Genomic DNA, 22,024 nt, shown 5'->3' with positions numbered 1-22,024 from the left:
GATTGTTTTATAGAGTACAACTTCTCTTACGTTAAAATCTTCTTCAGATAATCTCTTTTTGAGGTCACATGATACTTCTTGTCCCCTTATATACAAGAACTTTATTGCGTTTGAATAATGAGCTTTTATGAATGATATCAGACCATCAACGTTGCTGTCTGCTGAGATTATATCAGAAAATCCCAAATTTTTTGCAGCCTGCATGGTTGAATTACCAACTGTAATAATCGGAAAGTCATCCTCTTTGCATATTTGACTAAAAGCCTTTACACTGTTTTTACTTGTAGATATCACAACGTCAAATTCGTACGCAGATATATCAGGATTTAAGTACTTTATTGTGAATACTGGTTCTATATAAACTTTGTATCCATACTTTCTCAATATATTTCTTGTATTGAACGAATCCAATAAAGGCCTCGTTAATAAAATAGACTTCATTCTGATTTATTTTACTACCAGTAAAATAGTACCCTTTATACACAAATTACTGAATAAAAACTTTTATTTTGATAGCTTGAGCAATTATTCAAGTAATTGATGTGGAAGTAGGAGTACTAAGAGCTCCTACCCCAATAAGCCCACAATTTCTGCTTACACTTTTTTGACGCTAATTACATCGAACTCTTTTGAATGGCTTCCTTCAGTGGAATTATATAGCTAATATTCCTGTATAAGTTAATACTTAAGCTTGTACTCTTGCAGTATTTGAAGAGAGATTCTCAAGGGCGTTTTTTGTCTGTGGTTCACTAATCATAGTTTGAACGATATTAGCTGCCATAATAACACAGCCTAGAATAAAAAAAGGCGTAGAAACAAAATAAATAACAGAAGACTCAAAAAGCGACATAGATGCAATACCTCCTATTAGAAATGAAGCACTGGATGCTATATCAAGATAGATCTTTGTTAACTTTTTTTGTCCTGGAGTGTTTTTTATGCCAGATTTCTTATTAAGATTCTGTTGTCGGGAATGATCATTTAGTGACCATATATTTAAAGCAAACGAAAGTGCACTGAATATAGTGCCGGCAATACTAAAATACAGACTTAAGACAGGAATATTCAAGACCAATGCCGCTATGTATCCAATGAAAGAGATAGTAGATAGTGTAGTAACTAAGCGTTTCGAGTAAGTTCGTACCTTCTTTCTGTAGGCTAACTTATCTTTTTCACCATACATAGCATAAATATTACCTAATATGTTATATTATAACATTAATTAATTCAATAAGCAATATGGAAGCTAAGAGTGCCCGAGAGAAGACTTGAACTTCCACAACTTAAAAAGTTACTAGCACCTGAAGCTAGCGCGTCTACCAATTCCGCCACCCGGGCTTTTTATAGTTTACTATGTTAAAGTTAAATAATATACTTAAACAATTTTTAGTTCAAAGGTAATGCCAAATCTAGATCAAATATTTTTTGCTCAAAACAATGTTAATATTAATAACGTATATAAAATAGTCAATAACGCTTTGAGCAATAGCGATGGTGGTGAGCTGTTTCTAGAATTTTGCCAGTCGGAGTCCCTGGTTTTTGAGGATAACATATTAAAACACATGGACTTGAATACTAGAAGGGGATTTGGTTTAAGGTCTTTTTGTGAAGATAGTACATCTTTCGTTTGTTCTTCTGAGATCAGCGAAAAAGAAATTAGTAATGCTGCTTCTATGGTAAAAAGCTCAGTGTCTTTAAACAAGACAAATTCAATAAATTTAAACGAAGAGACAAAAAGCCTATATTCGAGGATTAACCCTATAAATGAAATGGATCTGAATTCAAAGATTAAGCTACTCAATGAGGTTAATGAGTATGTAAGGTCCAAAAATAACTGCGTGAAGCAAGTAAAAATAACTCTAAGTGGAGAATGGCAAGTTGTACAAATAATAAAGGGTGATCACAGATTAAGCGATATCAGGCCTCTGGTACGTTTTAATGTGCTAGTCATTGTAGAAAAAGATGGCCGTACCGAAAGAGGTTCTGCAGGGCATGGTGGAAGGGACTCTTATAGTAAGTTTATTTCTGAGAAAAAGTGGAAAGAAGTTGCAAACCAAGCGTTAGAACAAGCACTGGTAAATCTTGAAGCAATTCCAACTCCAGCCGGAGAAATGACAGTCGTTTTAGGTCCAGGCTGGCCAGGAATATTGTTACACGAAGCCGTGGGTCATGGACTTGAGGGCGACTTCAATCGCAAAAAAGTCTCAGCATTTTCAAATTCTGTGGGTAAACAAGTAGCAGCTAGTGACATCACAGTAGTTGATGACGGAACTCTGCCCAATTTGCGCGGCTCTATCAGCGTAGACGATGAAGGCACTCCACCCAGTTATAATATATTGATAGAGGATGGGATCCTAAAAGGATACATGCAGGATCATATGAACGCTAAACTCATGGGTGTAAGCCCAACTGGTAATGGTAGAAGAGACAGTTATAAAGAAGTTATTATGCCGCGCATGACAAACACCTATATGTTGCCCGGAAAGTATACACCGAAGGAAATAATATCTAGCGTAAAGAAAGGTCTATATGCAGTAAATTTCGGTGGTGGGCAGGTTGATATAACGTCAGGAAAATTTGTTTTTTCATCTTCGGAAGCTTACCTAATAGAAAATGGCAAAATTACACAGCCAGTAAAAGGAGCAACACTAATTGGTGACGGTCCAACAGTGTTGAAAAAAGTATCTATGGTTGGTAATGACTTAAAGTTAGATCCTGGTGTTGGCACATGCTCGAAAGATGGACAAAATGTGCCCGTTGGAGTTGGTCAGCCGACACTCAAAGTCGACGCAATAACTGTTGGTGGAACTGAGATATAGATAAGGGCTAAAACGGATTCCAGCGCACGGCGCACAGCTGTACAAACATTATGATTTGGAAGCAATTGCCACCAATAGGGTGTCATCCCAGTGTCTGGGCACTGCCTTTGTGTTTGAGGCAAAACTGGCTATAACATTTAACACACTGCTTTCGCAAATAAATGTTCGTACAGTTATGTGTCAGCTACTTGGATGACACTTTTGTACTTGATGCAAGATTATATCTTGAAAAAATTAAGTTTTAATGCTATAAAATAATTGTAAATTTTGTCTCCGTGGTAGCTTTATGAATGTTGAAAGTAAAAAAATACACGATGCTAAAATAAAATTACCAATATTTCTTGATTATCAATCTACTACTAAAGTAGATCCCCGTGTTTTAGAGGTGATGATACCTTACTTTGGTGAGTTCAGCAATGCACACTCTCGCAGCCATTCATTTGGTTGGACTGCTGAAGAAGCAGTGGAAAAAGCAAGGAAACACATCGCTGATCTGGTGAACGCAGATAGCAAAGAAATTATCTTTACCTCAGGTGCAACTGAGTCAAATAATACGGCAATCAAGGGTGTTGCTCACTTTTATAAAAATAAAGGAAATCATATAATAACTGTCTGCACGGAGCATAAGTGTGTTCTGGATTCTTGTCGGCATCTGGAAAATGAAGGCTTTAAAGTTACATATTTGCCTGTTAAGCAAAACGGAATTATAGATTTATCAAAGCTTGAGGAAGCAATTACTGATCAAACAATCCTGGTTTCAGTGATGATGGTAAATAATGAAATCGGAGTAATTCAGCCTGTCAAAGAAATTGGTGTAATATGTAGAAAGCATAATATATTTTTCCACACAGATGCAGCTCAAAGCTTTGGAAAAGTTCCAATTGATGTTAATGAGATGTGCATTGATCTTATGAGTCTCTCTAGCCACAAAATTTATGGACCTATGGGAATAGGCGCATTATATGTACGTAGAAAGAATCCTCGTGTTAGGCTGATACCACTAATTAGTGGTGGTGGACAGGAAAGAGGCATGCGTTCTGGAACAGTTCCAACACCTCTTGCAGTTGGTTTTGGTGAAGCGGCACGTATTGCTAGAGAAGAAATGAAAAAAGAAACAACTAGAGTGGAAGAATTAAGGGATATTTTGTATAACAAGATAAAAGAAGCGTTTCCTGATATCGTTTTAAATGGTGATTATGAAAATAGAATTCCTGGCAACCTAAACTTGAGCTTCCCTATATTGAGGGTGAGTCTCTCATCATGGCAATCAAGGATTTAGCAGTAAGTTCTGGTTCTGCGTGCACGTCTGCGTCTCTTGAGCCTTCCTATGTAGTACGGTCGCTAAATAATGGCCATGACCTTGAGCATTCATCAATTAGATTTGGCCTAGGCCGATTTACAACTAAAGAAGAAGTTTTGTATGCAGCAGATCTTGTTGCTAAAAATGTTGGCCGACTGAGAGAAATGAGCCCACTTTGGGAGATGGTACAAGAAGGAGTAGATTTGAACACCGTGAAATGGGACTCTCATTAAATGTATCCGTTCCAACTGCAAATGCACTTTGAAATTACTCTGTACCGTTCACACTTAATTCTTCAATCTCACTAATAGAAAGGCCAGTAAACTTGACAATAGTGTTGACATCAACATTATTAGCCAGCATTGCTTTTGCGACTTCAATTTTCCCTTCCTCTTTACCGATTTTGATGCCTCTTTCTTCGCCAATTTGGATGCCTTTTTCAGTAGCAAGGTCAAGTCTGTATTCAAGAATGGCTTCTTCTTTCCGTAGATCCATTATTCTTTCTTCATAAGCTACTAAATCTTTTTCATTCCAGCTAAACCTGTCTAATTCATCGTAGGCTAACTTTATTATTGGTGCTTTTTCTGCTATTTTCCTTAAGTCTTCTTCCGTAGTTTCATCTGCATATTTGAAGAAAAATAACCAACGATCCACTATGCTTTCTAGCTGTTCTTCCTTATTCTTAGGAAATTTAGGTAGTTCAATAAATACAAATTGAAAATCTTTTAAGTCATGCTCATTGGTTTTCTCATCTCTTATAGTGTGGCTGGATATATAATCAAGCTTATCAGGAAATAAATTACAATTAGAGATAGCAATAAAGAAAACCTTCTTTAAATCAATGTACTTACCAGATTTATCAGCTTGCCTTGAGTAAGCCTTAGCAGCATATAATTGAGCTCGTTTTTCGAAGCCTTTATCGCGAGTAAGCTGGTCAGGTAAGGAAGCAGTATTACTACTACCCCCTCCCTTAGAAACGCAGCATGCAGGTTTCCCCACACTACGCTTGAGCCCCTTATCTAAGTTCTTCTTTTCTAGAACCGGCTTGTCCTTCATGATTCCTCAGGAAACATCATTCTTAATGGTGACACCAACAGTAGAGAACCTTCTCTTGAGAAAGAGCTTGCTAACATTCTTGTTCGTTTCACTCTCTCATCAAAATACTTTTTCCATTTTAAGTCAAGGGGATTTGCATCCGCTCTGATTTTAACATGTCGTCTGATAGGTATATCAATCAGCTTAAGCAGTCTTAAATACCGTATCTCTTTTGGTTTGTTCTTGCATATGGGTGCAGCAAAGACCCATTGGCGTTGACCCATTACTTTGAAGTAACGATTCTTTATCCAACGTAATCCTTTACGAGGATGTCTTTTCTTTGCCCATTTCCATAAACTATGCCAAATTTCATTGTCGATCTTTCTAAACGCTTTTTTAGCACACACATGGTGATAGTAATTTCCCCATCCTCTCAGTAGAGAGTTGAGTGACTTAATTACTATAGCCTGAGTGTTCTCTATATTTGCTTTTATCAATGTACGTGCTTTATTAAGAAGTCTTTTAATACTTTCTTTCGAAGGTTTAATAATTAACTTCTTATTATATCTACGTACATTACAACCAAGAAAGTCAAACCCTGTTGTGATAGATGTAATCTTTGTCTTCTCTTCTGAAAGAATTAAACCTCGCTCATGAAGAAAAGATGATACTAAAGGCTTAACTTCATTTTCCAGTACTTCATGTGTGAAACCTGAAATAATAAAGTCGTCTGCGTATCTGATTACGTTCACTCCACTTCTGATTTTGTTTCTTCTTCTACTGCCGAGTTTACCAAATCGACTTTCCAATAACTTTTCAAGTCCGTTTAAGGCTAAATTGGCTAGTATTGGAGAAATTATACCACCTTGCGGGGTACCTGCAGTTGTGGGATACAGAGTTTTCGATTCTAGGAAGCCAGCTTTTAACCAACTATGCAGAATTTTCTTCTCCATAGGAATATGCTTCATAAGCCATTCATGATTAATGTTGTCAAAGCATCCTTTGATATCACCTTCAAGTATCCATTGTAGTTGATTACGACTTGCCAGTAACAAATGACAAGCTACTGTAGCATCTGCACAGGATCTTTTAGGCCTAAAGCCATAGGAGTGACGATCACTGATTGTTTCAGCTATCGGTTCCAGAGCAAACAGATATAATGCTTGCATGGCTCTATCTTTTATCGATGGTATTCCAAGAGGTCTTCTTTTGCCATTAGATTTACTGATATAAATCCGTTTTAGCGGAGAAGGTTTATATCCTCTTTGCTTTAACTGCTTTATTCCTTGAAATTTAGCATTGCAAGTTGACCATAATTGACGATCTACACCCGCTGTGTTTTTTCCTTGGTTTTCAGTTACTCTCTTAACAGCCAAAGCTTTTCCGCTAAAAGAGCGTGTGAGAAGATGTTGTAAAGCTTTTACCTTACCCCATCTTCCTTTTTGGACAGCCTTAACAATACGTCTTTGTAGCCTCACAATAACTTTCTGGCATTTCTTCCATGGCAACTGCTTCCATGCTTCAAAGCTTTCGGTAGATGCACTTACAGGTTTACTTGTAATCATCTGCTTTCCTACCTTAAGTGGTTAACAAAGTTTCTTGTCACGAGGGACCAAACGGAAGTCTGCTCGTTTTCACGCGAATTAATGTTACAAATTCTATCCATTTCGTTACAAAATGGCATTCGCTTTCTCCATTCTCCTTTACCTGCACTTCCATCAGCATTCCTTGCGGTTTGCTTGCCATGTAGGCGAAAATACAGGCTTACCCTGTTCCTTCTGTCATACAACAGTGGGTTAGGTGACTTCTCTATACCGGTGGAGTTATTATTTGCGTACATCTAGAAATGAGAAATGTAACTTATCCACATTACCTTTTTGGTTAGAGCTTATCAGCATCTTTAGCTCCTTCATAATTACGATACTTTGAAGTTTCACTTACGTTCACCATACCACTAGCCTAGCTCTCCAACCACATGATGCTTGTAGTTTATGCTCCTCTCACGATTGAGCATCTTCTTTTTCAAGAGGAGGTTCATTGTCCGCATCGCTTGGCACCAACCGGTTGCCCGATTCGCACTGATGCGTAGACTCAGATGGCAAAACATCTGGTTTAATAAGTTTTAGAATCCTTTCAGTTTCTTTCTGGAGGAATTCCTCTCCTTTTAAACAATATGACCGAAGACTTTCAGGTCGCACCATTTCAATCACATACCTGGCCCCACTAGAATCCCTGCAAAGAACATCAACTATACTTTGTTTATCAGATGCAATTTCAGGATCCATTATAGTACTGAGGAATTCCACTTCTTGTATAGTATTTATCTCAGTAAACCCTAAAATATCATTCAAAAAATGTATGAGAATATTCTTATTTTTTTCAGTGCCAAATATTTTTTTGAAGGTCAAATCCAGCTTAGGGTCGAGAAACTTAGATAAAGCCATAGCCAAAGTGCTTAAAAATATTAATAATTATACACTATTATTAACAATTATTCAACCATATTTTTGAAGATAGCTATGCCGCCGCGAACCGTCATACCGCCGCGGTATCTCTAGATCCCGCTAACAAGCAGCGGGATGACGAATTACTTAACCGTCATACCACCGCGAACCGTCATACCGCCGCGGTATCTCGGCATAGATTCCGCTAATTAGTAGCGGAATGACGATTGTGTATCGTGTTTTGCTAAAAATCACAGAATGCAGTCTGGTTACATTACTCTAGCTATACGCAACAACTTTACTTTCAACAATTTTGTGAGCAATAATACGACTTTCACAATCAATATTTATTATATCAGATAGTGAATTAATATCGGTATAACTACCAAAACTTTCCATTGTTGATTCCACTACCTCTACTATTTCCAAAAAGCCGATTCGTGACTTCAAAAATTCATTAACAGCTATTTCATTTGCAGCATTGAGCACAATACTGTTTGTTTGTGGAGTAGAAGAGTTTAACACTTCCATGCTAAGCTTTAGCACAGGGAAATGCTTATGGTCTGGCTCTTGAAAGGTCAATTTTCCTTGCTTTGTTAAATCTAATTTATAATTTAAAACTAATCTTTCTGGCCAAGATAGAGCATATGAAATAGGAATTGCCATGTCAGTTTCTGCAAGCACAGCAAAGTTGAACCCATCCTTATAAGTTACAATTCCATGTACTATTGACTCAGGATGCACTACTGCTTCAATTTTATCCGGGCTGATGTTAAACAAGTTATGTGCTTCTATTATCTCTAGTGCCTTATTCATCATTGTTGCGCTATCAACCGAGATTTTCTTTCCCATATTCCAAGTGGGGTGACTAAGCGCCTGATCTACCATGATATTTCTTAATTGCTCAAGGCTATAATTTAAGAATGGTCCACCAGAAGCAGTAAGTATGATCTTTTCTACGCATTTGTCGTCATTTTGCAAAATTTGAAAAATTGCATTGTGCTCAGAGTCAATAGGGATTATTTGTACATTTTTTTCTTTAGCTTTTTTGAGTAATAACTTTCCACCGCAAACAATGCTTTCTTTGTTTGCCAATGCAATGACTTTGGTACCGCTTTCTATAACCTCCATAACTGGCCCAAGGCCTGCAATGCCAACTATTGCAACAACTGAGAGATCAACAGGTATAGCAGCAACATTTGTAGCACCAATTGCTATTTTTACATCTGTACCAAGTAGACTTTCTTTCAAATCTTTGTAAAGTCTTTCATCGGAGATAGCAACATATTTTGCATTCAGCAGTTTTGCTTGGTGTGCCAGTAGAGCAAAGTTCGAATGGGCACTTAGTGCTTCCACTTGGTATTCTTCTTTTCTCTTTGAGAGCAAATCTACAGTCTTTTTTCCAACACTTCCTGTTGACCCTAAAACTGAAACCTTTTTCACTAAGACAAACTCATAACAATAGCAACTTTTCTTGCGAACCCAACTATTCAATAGTTTTTAAGCGTTTAACCAAGTTCATGCCCGTGGTCATCGCCAACAGATGGTGAAGGACCAGGTGAAAAAGATTGACCATGGTGATCACCTGCATCATGCATGTCTTGCAAACCATCAGCATTATGAGCTATTTCGTTATTGGCATGAGGGTAATCATCTGAGTGATGTCCATCATCACCATGAGCCATATCCATTCCTTCTGATGGCATATCTTCCCCACCTCCACCTGAAAAATATTCTGCAAGGCCTTCAAGAAATTTTATGCCAAACATATTACCTGACTTTCCAAACAATGTTACTAAACTACTGCCACTCACCAAACCTTCAAACACGTTACTATAAGCAGCAATTGCTCCTTCATGAAAGTTGAACAACCATTTCATTCCATCGACAACTGTTGAAACAGAGTCACTATGACCAAGACCAAAACCACTTTTCTCACCAGCAGCCTCTTGGTGTTGCTGCTGCGCTTGCCATTCTGCAATGTTTGGACCTTGAGCTTCACTCATAAATTTTTACTCTCAACCTTAAGCTATTATTTTATCACAAATATTGCAAAATATCAATAGAGCTTTTGAATATAGCTAATACAAACAATTTCTGTCATCCTATATATAGCTAAACTGACTTACGACAATTTGAAAAACTATCATTTTCCAGATGACAGATTTTAACAAAAGCGTTGCGGTAAAGCATCAAGGCGCCGAATGCCAAAAGTTTTAAAATAAATCCTGCCTAGCAGCTTATTTGCTCAGTTAAAGAACTCCCAATTATATTTGTCTTGCATAAATCAAGAAGAGATGGTGGTGTTTGTTTTGTGTTATGGTTTACAGAGATATCTTTAAATGTATCACAAATTGTTTGTGTTATGTTTTGTGTAAGACTTACTCTTTCTCCAATTACGTTTGCAATATGAATACTGTCCTCTATCAATTTTGCTAGTAAAGACAGATCATCTGAATTTGTTATTCCTTTTTTTCTTAAAAATTCTTCTATCTCCTCAGTTTCTGGTATTGCTGATAAGTCTTGTATTGTTAAATCTTGAATTTTTGCTAAAGATTCTGGTGTAATTTGCTGATACTTCTGTGCCACAAAAAGCTCTGTAAACTTTCTTTTCAGTATTTTTTCCCATCGTTCTTCTAGAGTGGTATGCACTCTAGACCTTCCTCAAATTCAAACAACGGAAAAAAAAGGATGATTATTACCTGTAATCTAAGTATATTACTTACATCTGAAAACAGGTTCCCTTTAAAAATAAGTAAGTTAGAAAGGTAGCGGTTTATTTTATCTCTTACTTTTGAGATAAATCTGCCATCAACTAAATGTTCAACTTTAGTGTCTTCTATGATGGGAAACATTAGTTCATACCTATCTTTTATCGCTTCTTTGAGGAAAATCTGAAACAGATTAACACTTTTAGAAAAAACTCTTTCTGCTCGCTGATTATTATGTATTCCACTTAATAGAGCATAATCTTGTGCACATCCACGAAACTCACTATTTATGAAACGTGGGCGAAATGTATAAAAAAGCTTGTCCTCTAGATCCATATCATTATTAAACATACTATTTTTTCGCAACGTCCACAACAAGTTAATGTGATTCAATATTTCTCTCACTTTATTACCATCAAATTTTTCATCTGAAAGCACCCGTAGTATTTCATTCCGAGAATTGAATAATTTACTATTTAAAAGTGCATGAGTTGCTTCGGGATCTTTTTCAAAAGCAACTATTAGATTATCTAAAATATTTTTATTTTTACTTTTATCACCCAAGCAATCAAAGAATGCTAAAACTTCGTCAACATTTGCACAGTTTTCATATAGCTCGGTACTGCAGATTTTTCTAAGGACTCCAATGGGGATGCCCCTGAACTTATAAAACAACCTATTGTTTGCTAACAATAAGTGCAGATTACTTATATCAGAAGCTGCTGTTTTAAGATCAAAAATTTCCCTTAATCCCAAAAAAGTGCTATAGCCATTGCATTCTAATGTATGTGGCAGAACATTGTTAATATCATCAATATGTTTTAAATTATCAATCATATTTTTATCTTCCAACATTGAAGTGAGGTTATCAAACTCGCGTTCACTCATCTCTTTACGCAAAAAATATTTGATTATTAGCATTAAACTAGATTGTGCGCCCAAGTTAGAAGATAAATTATCAATTAAATCCTTTTTTAGAAACAACTTTTTTAAATTGTCTTGCATTACCTTCTTACTGTAGTACCCATTGTACTCATGTCCAAGAAATATGGAGAGGTATTCAGCCATTTGCACAGCAAGTATTTGTTTGTTTCTAAAGGCATCAGACATGTTTTTTACTAAGTCATTATTATCAAACAAATCTATAACATTGGATAACCGCGAAATGCACATATATTTCGGGTTTCTCACTGAAGATTCATTTAACTTGAGCAGTGTTTTAAGTAATCCTATGTCAATATCATTAACTACTTTAATAAGCTTTTCATGTGTGTTATAAATTTCATACAGACGGCGTTCACCATAACTATCTTTTTGGATTAAAGGTTTTAAGTTACTTAGGCCTAAATAATCGAATATGATTTTTGATTTCTCTTTATCGGAAATCTTAGTAGTGACATCTGTCACAAACTCTAGGTGTGTTTCATAGAAATGGAAAGGTGTATCATCTTGTATACTAAAGTCGTTATCTTTAAGAAGTGCTACTAATAGTTTTCTATTACTATCTTTTATCTTAAAAAAAGTTTTAGAGTCTTTTATATATGCATAAAAATCCATATTATGGAATTGAGTAATAGATAAGCTAAAAACTCTACTAAACTTAATTCCTTCCTTAATTCGCAAAGACAAAAAGAACTCAGGAAAAAGTGTAATTTTTGCGACTGTCAACAAAGTACTAATTGATAAATGTAGCACTAGAGCTAGCATTGCACATGGCAAATATAGCACTACTAATGGAGCAATAATAATATACTTTAATGCTTTGTTTATACTTTCTGTATTCCAGATGTTAAAAACCAAGAGACTTAATGCTACAAATGGAGCTGCTGCTATAAAGAACAGTGCTATAAGTGGTAACATTATAGCTTGATATAAACGTTTTCTTATGTGCTTTACTGCCATTATAGTTTCGTAATTACTACTTCAATTAAACATACTTTAAGAATCGAGCTTTGTCAATTTTTATGTTAAACTGTTTAGTACTCACAATCTCGTTTGTGAACCTATAGCTATATATAACGAATGAATTTTTTTATATATTGGTTATTAGTATTTTGTATTTCCTGAACAGTTCCATGGGAAATGATCTCCCCTTCATATAATACTGCTATTTTATCAGCTATTTTAAATGCACTATGAATATCATGTGTAATCGTGATAATTGTAGGGTTAAGATCTCTAGATAATTTTATTATTATCTCGTTTACTATATCTGACATAATTGGGTCCAATCCTGAAGTTGGTTCATCCAAAATAATGATTTCTGGATTGTGTGCAATCGCCCTTGCAAGTGCCACTCTTTTTTTCATTCCACCTGATAGCTCTATTGGAAACATATCTGCTATGCTTTCCTCCAGTCCAACATCATTTAACTTCTCGATTGCTAGCTGTTTTGCCTCTTTTTTGCTGATATTAAAGCGCTTTTTATAATTAAAAGATATATTTTCCCACACTGTAACGTAGTCAAATAAAGCGGAATTTTGAAATAAAACCCCAAATTTATTTTTGCTTTTACTATTTATTTTAACAGACCCTGAGTCTGGAGCAAGCAAGCCGATAATTGTTTTTGTTAATACAGATTTGCCGCTTCCTGAGCCACCAAGTATGACTAATGATTCCCCTTTTAATATATCAAAATTTAGATCTTTTAGTACTGTCCTATCATCAAAAGATAAGCTTAAGTTCAATATTGATATTATGGGGTTACGCATGTATCAAAGTAATCATGTAGTTTGCTAAAATGATCAGTATGGACGATAAAACAACAGTTGATGTTGTAGCAACACCTACTCCTCGTGCACCTTCTTTGCAATGGTAACCGTAATAGCAGCTTGAGACAGAAATTATGGCGCCAAATACAGTTGCTTTTATTAGCCCAGTTATAAAATCATACGTATTAAAGAACTGAGCTGTGTGTTTAATGTATATATTTAAATTGTGGTTAAATTCGAAGACTGCAGTGATACATCCTCCAAATATTCCTATTAAATCTGCACATACTGTAAGTATGGGAAATACTATGATTGACGCTAAAATCCTTGGTGCAATTAAATATTTAAAAGGGTTGATGTTCAAGGTTGTAAGTGCATCTATTTGCTCGGTGATGCGCATTGTACCAATTTCTGCTGCAACTGATGATCCAACCTTTCCTACCATTATTAAGCTGATCAAAACTGGTCCTAACTCTTTAATGATAGTGATCGTAACAAGTTTGGGTATTATCTGTTCTTGGTTAATTAATGGGTCACTCAAGCTGCTTTGTAAAACTATCGCCGCTCCTATGAAAACTCCAGTGAGCCCAACAATTGGCAGAGAGAAAAAGCCTATCTCTATAATTTGTCTTGCTACGTTGCTAAAATAATATGGCGGCACAAGGCAGTGGTATAGAGATTGAATAAAAAATATGAATGCACTACCAAGCCTTAACAAAAAATTGATAAAGTACCTACCAATTATTCTAACACTATTTATATCAAAAAAGCTCACTTTGTATTCATTTTAGCTAGAGGTTAGTCTTACTGATTTTATTAAAATTTTTATTAACTTTATCGCAAAGTATAGCTGAGATATGTTTTAAGTTCGATATACTTGATGTTTTAATTTATAGCTAACCCAAGAAAGGTTTCCCTATGTCATACCGCAATTCATTCGCGGTATAGATTCCACTAACTGGTAGCGGAATGACGGTTTTTCAAATTGTAGAGCCACTTTAGCTATAGAACTCAATTACATAAGCAAACCTTACTTATTTTACTATCCCTGTTTACTTCCTGTAAAAAACATGTTACTAATGAATTGAATTTTGTAGTAGAATGGAGGAAGTTTTGGCAGTTCCAAAAAGAAAAAAGTCAAAGTCAAGGCGTAATATGCATCGTTCTCATCATGCTATTGAGCCTAAGAATGTTGTGGTATGTTCAACAACTGGGGAATTCATGTTGCCTCATAACGTAGCAGTTGATGGCAGTTACAAAGGAAAACGGGTTTTCATCAAGCAACAGGCAGAGTGACTATTATGATATGTTATCTACGGTCAATAATAATATAGTTATTGCACTTGACGCTATGGGGGGAGATTTTGCGCCTCTTTCCGTAATTCATGGTGCTGGTTTTTTTTTAGACAACCTTGTTGACCCAGGCATTAAAGTTTTTTTTCATATTTATGGAGATAAGGAAGAAGTATCTCCTTTGCTTTTGAAATATAAAAAAGTAAGTAACAATTCTGAATTTACTCATTGTTCTGACAATGTCCTTGCAAATGATAAGCCATCTTTTGCGCTGAGACATCGTAAAGACTCAAGTATGAAAGCTGCAATTGTTGCAGTGAAAGAAGGTAAAGCTTTCGGAGTGGTATCTTCAGGCAACACCGGAGCGTTGATGGCAATTTCCAGATTTGTTTTAGGAACATTACCAAATATTTATCGTCCTGCTATTGCCTCTATCTGTCCCACTAAGACAAAAAGCTTCGCTTTGCTTGACCTTGGTGCAAATGTTGATTGTAATGCCGACTCATTATTTCAATTTGCGTTAATGGGTAGTATATTTGCAAAAATAGCATTAAAAATTGACAATCCTGAAGTTGCTTTGCTAAATATCGGCACAGAAGAAGTTAAAGGTAATGACTCAGTGCGCGGCGCTTTTGAGTTGCTTAAAAACGCTCCAGGCATTAATTTCAAAGGGTATATAGAGGCAAGTGAATTTTTAGAGGGTAATATAGATGTGATTGTTGCTGATGGTTTTGTTGGCAATGTAATGCTCAAAACGGCTGAGGCAACCGCTAGTACCTTTATCAATCTAATAAAGCAGGAAGTATTCAATTCGTGGATAGCGAAAATGCTTGTTGGTATATTGTTAAAATCCAAACTAAATAAAGCTTTAACGCGTTTTAATCCCAAAATTAGAAGTGGAGCTATGTTTTTAGGGCTGAATGGTATCATCATTAAAAGTCATGGAAATTCTGATGCTATTTCTTTTGCCCATGCCATAAAATTTGCAGTAAATGCAATTAGTGAAAATTTAAATCAAAAGATAATTAACGGGGTAAGTCATATTGAATAAAAGTTTCATATTAAGCACTGGATCTTACCTACCAAGAAAAATGTTGAGTAACAACGAAATTGCATCGATAGTTGAGACGAGCGATGAATGGATAAGGCAGAGAACAGGAATAGTTCAAAGGCATATAGCAGATGAAGGAGAACTAACGTCAGATCTAGCTGTAAATGCAGCAAAAAGTGCTATAGAAAAAGCTAAAATTTCAGTAGATGAAATTGACTTGATTATAGTTGCTACAACAACTCCTGATAAAACTTTTCCTAGCTGTGCAACGATTGTACAAAGTAAGTTAAAATGTAAAAACGCATTTGCTTTTGATGTACAAGCAGCATGCTCTGGTTTTATATATGCAGTTACAGTTGCTGATTCGCTCATAAAATCTAACAATAGAATTAAATATGCATTGGTTATAGGTGCTGAAATAATGTCTAGGATTGTTGATTGGGAAGATAGGTCAACTTGTGTACTCTTTGGTGATGGTGCTGGTGCAGTGGTGATGAAATCAGAAATGGGTAGAAGCGGCATCATATCAACAAACTTATACTCTGACGGCAATGTGGACATACTATGTACGAACGGAGGGATATCCTCAACTGGTGATTCTGGAAAAATATGCATGAATGGAAGAGAAGTGTTTAAACATGCAGTGGATAAGTTAACAGCCTCAGTAGAGGAAACTCTGAAATGCAATAATTTGAAAATCACTGATATTGACTGGTTAATTCCCCATCAAGCAAACATTCGTATTATTGAAGCAGTAGTAAAGAAATTAGATTTTCCTATAGAGAAAGTGATTAATACCGTTGATAAGCATGCAAACACCTCAGCGGCATCAATTCCACTGGCCTTAGACTATGCAATACAAGAATCAAAAATAAAATCAGGAAATCTGGTACTGCTGATTTCAATAGGTGCAGGCCTGACCTGGGGTTCCGTGTTGCTGCACTATTAGACTTCCTGCATTACCTCCTGTCATCCAAGTACCCTCTTTGTCATTCCAGTGCCTCTTTCTCCTGTCATCCCAGTGCCCCCTTTTGTCATCCCAGTAGCCCCTTCGGTGTCATTCCAGTCTGGAATCCAGTTCTTATTGTACATTCACCTGGTGTAAAGTTAAGTTTCCTGGATCCCAGTGTCAGCTACTCGGATGACAAAAAAAGGAGCACTGGAATGACAGCAGTCCTACGTCATACCGCGATTCATTCGCGGTATCTCTAGATCCCGCTGGGATGACGGTTGTCGTTTAGCCATAAATATTTAAGAAATTTACCAAATAAAAAAAAAGGCAAAAGAAGCCCTGGGGTTATTATCCGCTTTAAAATATTGGCGTTTTTTATGTTTTAAACGCTTGACAAGCGAAATTCAGCTGCTTTTAATTGCAACTAACCTACGCTGCAAACGTTTAAGAAATTTACTAAGCAGAAAAAAAGACAAAGAATCCCCGAGTTAGCTAGTCTTTTACTATCTCTGTCGAGTATTGGCATTTTTTGATGTCTTGTAACGCTTTGTAAGCGCGTTCAGCTTATTTAGATAAAAATCTAGATGTAGATGAAGTTTTGTAAAGACATACAGTATCTATATACTGCAAAAAATTGAACATAAGACGCCGATACATTAAGTAATCCTTACCTTTTAATCTGCAGATTGGCGAAAGCAAATACAATAGCTTCATTTTCATGATAAGGGAGCTGGCGAGGTTTTTCAAGGAAGTTTTTCTTTCCCGTGAATTCCCTTTGAGGTTGAATATTGAAAGTTAACCGGAGAATTGTGGATTACTTTGTATATGTCATAACAAGCCATGGCACTCTCAGCAAAACCACTTAATATTAACTTTAGTTTGCCTGAATAAATAGCTATATCTCCGATTGCATATATCCTATCTCTACTGGTTTTAAGTGTAGCTGGGTCGACAACTATGCGGCTATGTTCTAACTGTATACCCCAATTGTTTATTGGACCAAGATTCATTGACAATCCAAAAAATGGCAGCAAAAAATCAGCGGATATTTCTTTTTCTTCCTTAGAGGCAATGTTTTTTACTATCACTGTGCTCAATTGCCCATTACCTCCTGCTAGTTCGTGTAATTGATATGGCACTACCAGTTCTATCTTTCCATCACTTTCAAGTGATTCTAATTTATTTCTAGTTTCAGGAGTGCAGCGAAATTCCTTTCTCCTATGTATCACATAAATTTTCTTCGCAACTTTAGAAAGTTCTACAGTCCAATCAGCCGCAGAATCACCCCCCCCTGCAATGACTATAGTTTTATCCTGAAAATCGGAAATTTTATTTACACTATAAAATACAGATTTATTTTCATATTCTAATATACCACTTAAGGGTGGACGGTTAGGTTCAAACATTCCATTACCTGCAGCAACAATAACAGCCTTACATTTTACCTCTGTACCTATGCTCGTTATGATAGTAAAGTTTTCACCTTCGTTATTTGAAATCTTTTCTACTTTTTGACTTAAATGGTAAATAGGCTTAAATGGCGAAGCTTGCTCCATTAGTTGCTCAATTAATTTTTGGGCAGTAATTACAGGATAACCAGGTATATCATATATTGGCTTTTCTGGGTAAAGAGCTGTGCATTGTCCTCCTGCTTGATCCAAAACATCTATTATATGACATCCCATATCAAGCATTCCCGCTTGAAAAGCAGTGAATATTCCAACAGGTCCTGCACCTATTATTACTATATCGGTTTTCATATTCAGATGGTGATCTATTTATAGATATTAGCTTTCTTTGCTAACAAGGTCAATTTACAAAGGGATGTATTTTTAAAAGATGTGGCTAGATTAGACAAGATTTCCAGCGTTATGAACCACATAGTCCAAATAAGCTCTAAAAATCAGCTAGCATAGCGAGATGCTGTGCGGACGGAATGGGATTCGAACCCATGGTACGCTCATCACGTACGTCAGTTTTCAAGACTGGTGCCTTAAACCGCTCGGCCATCCGTCCATTTCTTTTCTATCACAACATTTGATTTTAAGCAATCTATAAAAGCTTTACTTGCCCACGCAAAAGTTGCTAAACACACTACTCAATATTTCCTCAACATCAATAATTCCAATCACCGCACCAAGTTCAAATGCAGCAAGCCTCAAATCTTCAGATATCAACTCAATTGGATTATCGATATTAAAACGTTGTAAATGTTCCAGTGCTTTCTGCATGTGATTCCTATGTCTTTGCCGAGTAATCACAGGAGTGTCTCTATCATGCCCAAATTTTTCCTCTGCCTTCTCTTTTATGAGAGAGATCAATTTGTTTGTACCTATTCCCTTTAGAATAGAAACGGGTAAAAGATCTATGCCATTAATTTTTATATCGTGATTATTGATAACATCGTCAGCTTTGCTCAATACATAAATAGTATCGCTATTTACAACGTTGCAATTGATATTAGGACGCTGTTCAAAAGGAAATAGTTCTATTCTTAAATCAGCTTCAAAAGACCTCTTTTTCGCTCGACTTATACCTTCTAATTCTATTGGATCTGAACTTTCACGAATTCCAGCAGTATCAGAGAGAATGATTGGGTATCCGCCAATGTCAATATGAGCTTCAAGTATATCTCTTGTTGTGCCTGCATATTCAGAAACAATAGCAATATCACGCTTGGCTAAGAAATTAAACAGAGTTGATTTACCGACATTTGGTTCACCAGTTATTACAATATGTAAACCCTCACGCAACCTTTCGCCCCGTCTATTATCATTTAAATGCTCTTGTATCAATCGCACGAGAGATTGCACTTCATTATTAATTTTTTCCAACTCACTTTTTTCTGCCCAAATGTCCTCTGGAAAGTCTATATATGCTTCGATTTTGGATTGTATCGTTATCAATCTTTGCCTCCAATTGCTGTATAGTCTCTCCAATTCTCCTGATATCTGCTTAATCGCTTGTTTAGCTTGCATTTTCGTCTCAGCATCAATTAAGTCTGCAATCCCTTCTATTTGCGTTAAGTCAAATTTACCATTTAGAAAAGCCCTAAGTGAGAATTCTCCAGGCTTGGCCATAACGAAAACTTTTGATAATTCCTCCAAGATGATTTTTATAACTGCCTTGCTTCCATGCACTTGTAACTCTATAACATCCTCGCCAGTGAAACTGTTTGGAGCAGGGAAATAGATGATTATTCCATTATCTATCAATTGACTGGAATCATCATATAGATCAACTAAAGTAGCAAATCTTGGTTTAATTTCTTTCTTAATATGAAAATGATTTAAAGCTTTAAGCGCGTAATTGCCTGAAATTCTGATTACTGCAACTCCTGACTTACCAAATACGGTCGATAAAGCGAAAATAGTTTCATTTGTGTTTGTCATTATTTATATAAACTACTTAGCAATGTTATACTTAAGGAACCAAAATACCTAAAAAGTCACCCAGGTGAAAATATTTATTTTGAAAACTGATAATATGATTTATAATGACTGACACAAGTTTTAAATATTTTATGCTCAAGAAATTAGCTTGGTACTGGTCTTTTGTAGAGTTAATTAAAGGGTTTGTTATTACATTAAAATATATGTTTAAGCCAAAGGTTACTTTGAGGTATCCTATGGAGAAGGGCCCTTTAAGTCCAAGGTTTCGTGGTGAGCATGCGTTGCGTAGGTATCCAAACGGTGAAGAACGATGCATAGCTTGTAAATTATGTGAAGTTATCTGCCCTGCTCAAGCAATAGTTATTGAAGCAGAGGAAAGAGAAGACGGTAGTCGCCGCACCACGCGCTATGATATTGATATGACAAAATGCATATACTGCGGACTTTGCCAAGAGGCATGTCCAGTTGATGCAATTGTTGAAGGTCCTAACTTTGAATTTGCTACTGAAACAAGAGAGGAGCTAATGTACAATAAAGAAAAGTTATTGCGTAATGGTGAAGTTTGGGAAGACGCAATTGCACTCAGGTTAAAGAAGAATAGGCCTTATTATTAATGTTCAGAGCTTATAACCCTGTTATCCATTATGATTTAGGGGCAGTGCCCACTAGGGGTGGTGTCATCCCAGTAGCTGATACACAACTGTACGAACATTTGTTTGCGAGGGCAGTATGTTAAATGTTATAGCCTGTTTTGCCTCAAACACAAAGGTGTCATCCCAGTGCTTGACACTGGGATCCAGTAAAATTGATTGTGAACAAGCACACTATACAACATTTTCAATGAAATTACAAAAAAGCTGGATTCCAGTGTCAAGCACTGGGATGACAAAGAGAGGGTTAGACAAAAGGGTCGATAAATGATTAGGATTACTTTTTCAGCCGAACAAAAAGTAAAAGAATACAGTGGTAAAGTTACTGGCTTTGATATATTACAACCGGATGTTTTGAAAGAAGCAATTGCCTTTAAGGTAAATGGTGAGTTGCATGATCTCTCACGTGAAATTGAAGCTGATGCAGAGATAGAGGTGATACAACTGAGTGACGAAGCGGGTTTAGATATAATAAGGCATGATGCTGCTCACATAATGGCACAGGCAGTGAAAGAGCTATTTCCTAATACTCAGATTACTATCGGCCCAACAATTCAGGACGGTTTTTACTATGATTTTGCTACAGGTCGTACCTTCACTACGGACGATCTTACCGCAATAGAAAAGAAAATGAAAGAGATTGTAAAAAGTAACCACAGATTTGTTCGAGAAGTTTGGACTCGCAAGCAGGCAATTGATTTCTTTAGTGATATAGGCGAAAAATATAAGGTTGATATTATCTCATCCATACCAGAGGGTGAAAACCTAACTGTTTATAGGCAAGGTGATTTTATTGACCTATGTCGTGGTCCGCACTCACCATCAACCGGCAGAGTTAAAGCGTTTAAACTTATGAAAGTAGCGGGTGCATACTGGCGAGGTGATGCAAAGGGCCCAATGTTGCAGCGAATATATGGTACAGCATGGAGAAATAAGGATGAATTAAACGCTTACCTTGAGTGCCTCAAAGAAGCAGAAAAACGTGATCACCGCAAAATTGCTAAGGATATGGATTTATTTCACATTCAAGAGGAAGCTGTTGGGCAGGTTTTTTGGCATGAACAAGGATATATTCTATATAATGTTCTTGAGTCTTACATCAGAAAGAAGCTAATAAATAATGGCTATTTTGAGGTAAAAACTCCTATTTTAGTAAGCAAAGAGCTGTGGGAAAAATCTGGACATTGGGATAAGTTTCGTGAAAATATGTTTATTGTTGATGAATCTGAAAGCAAAAAGCTAGCAATAAAACCCATGAATTGCCCCTGTCATGTGCAGATTTTTAATTCTCACACCAGAAGCTATCGTGATTTACCGATACGTATGGCAGAATTTGGTACGTGTCATAGGAATGAAAGCTCAGGCTCATTGCACGGACTGATGCGAGTGCGTGGTTTTACGCAAGACGATGCACACATTTTTTGTATGGAAGAACAAGTGAATTCTGAGACTATAAAGTTTTGTGGCCTTTTAAAAGAAGTATATTCAGAGCTTGGGTTCAATGAAATTTCTGTGAAATTTTCAGACCGTCCAGATGTTAGGGCAGGAGATGATGAAGTGTGGGATAGAGCTGAAAAAGCGCTGCTTGAAGCCGTTAAAGAAGCGGGCTTGAGTTATGAACTGAGCCCTGGTGAAGGTGCATTTTATGGTCCAAAGCTAGAGTTTG

At 36.4% G+C, this 22,024-nt stretch overlaps 2 non-coding genes and 1 pseudogene across 2 annotated transcripts; 1 reads left to right on the top strand and 2 right to left on the bottom strand.

The window, feature by feature from the left end:
- Window positions 1-1,253: 1,253 nt before the first annotated feature.
- On the bottom strand, window positions 1,254-1,338 carry Trnal-cag. The gene has a single exon. It is a non-coding gene; the product is annotated as a tRNA-Leu (tRNA).
- Window positions 1,339-3,058: 1,720 nt separating this feature from the next.
- On the top strand, window positions 3,059-4,610 carry LOC123258104 (annotated as a pseudogene).
- A 13,634-nt stretch (window positions 4,611-18,244) lies between these two features.
- Window positions 18,245-18,332, bottom strand: Trnas-uga. The gene has a single exon. It is a non-coding gene; the product is annotated as a tRNA-Ser (tRNA).
- Between the last annotated feature and the right edge of the window lie 3,692 nt (window positions 18,333-22,024).

Source organism: Drosophila ananassae, assembly GCF_017639315.1.
Source record: "Drosophila ananassae strain 14024-0371.13 chromosome 4 unlocalized genomic scaffold, ASM1763931v2 tig00000242, whole genome shotgun sequence".
Lineage (NCBI taxonomy): Eukaryota > Metazoa > Arthropoda > Insecta > Diptera > Drosophilidae > Drosophila > Drosophila ananassae.
This window is presented reverse-complemented; position numbering and strand designations above follow the sequence as displayed.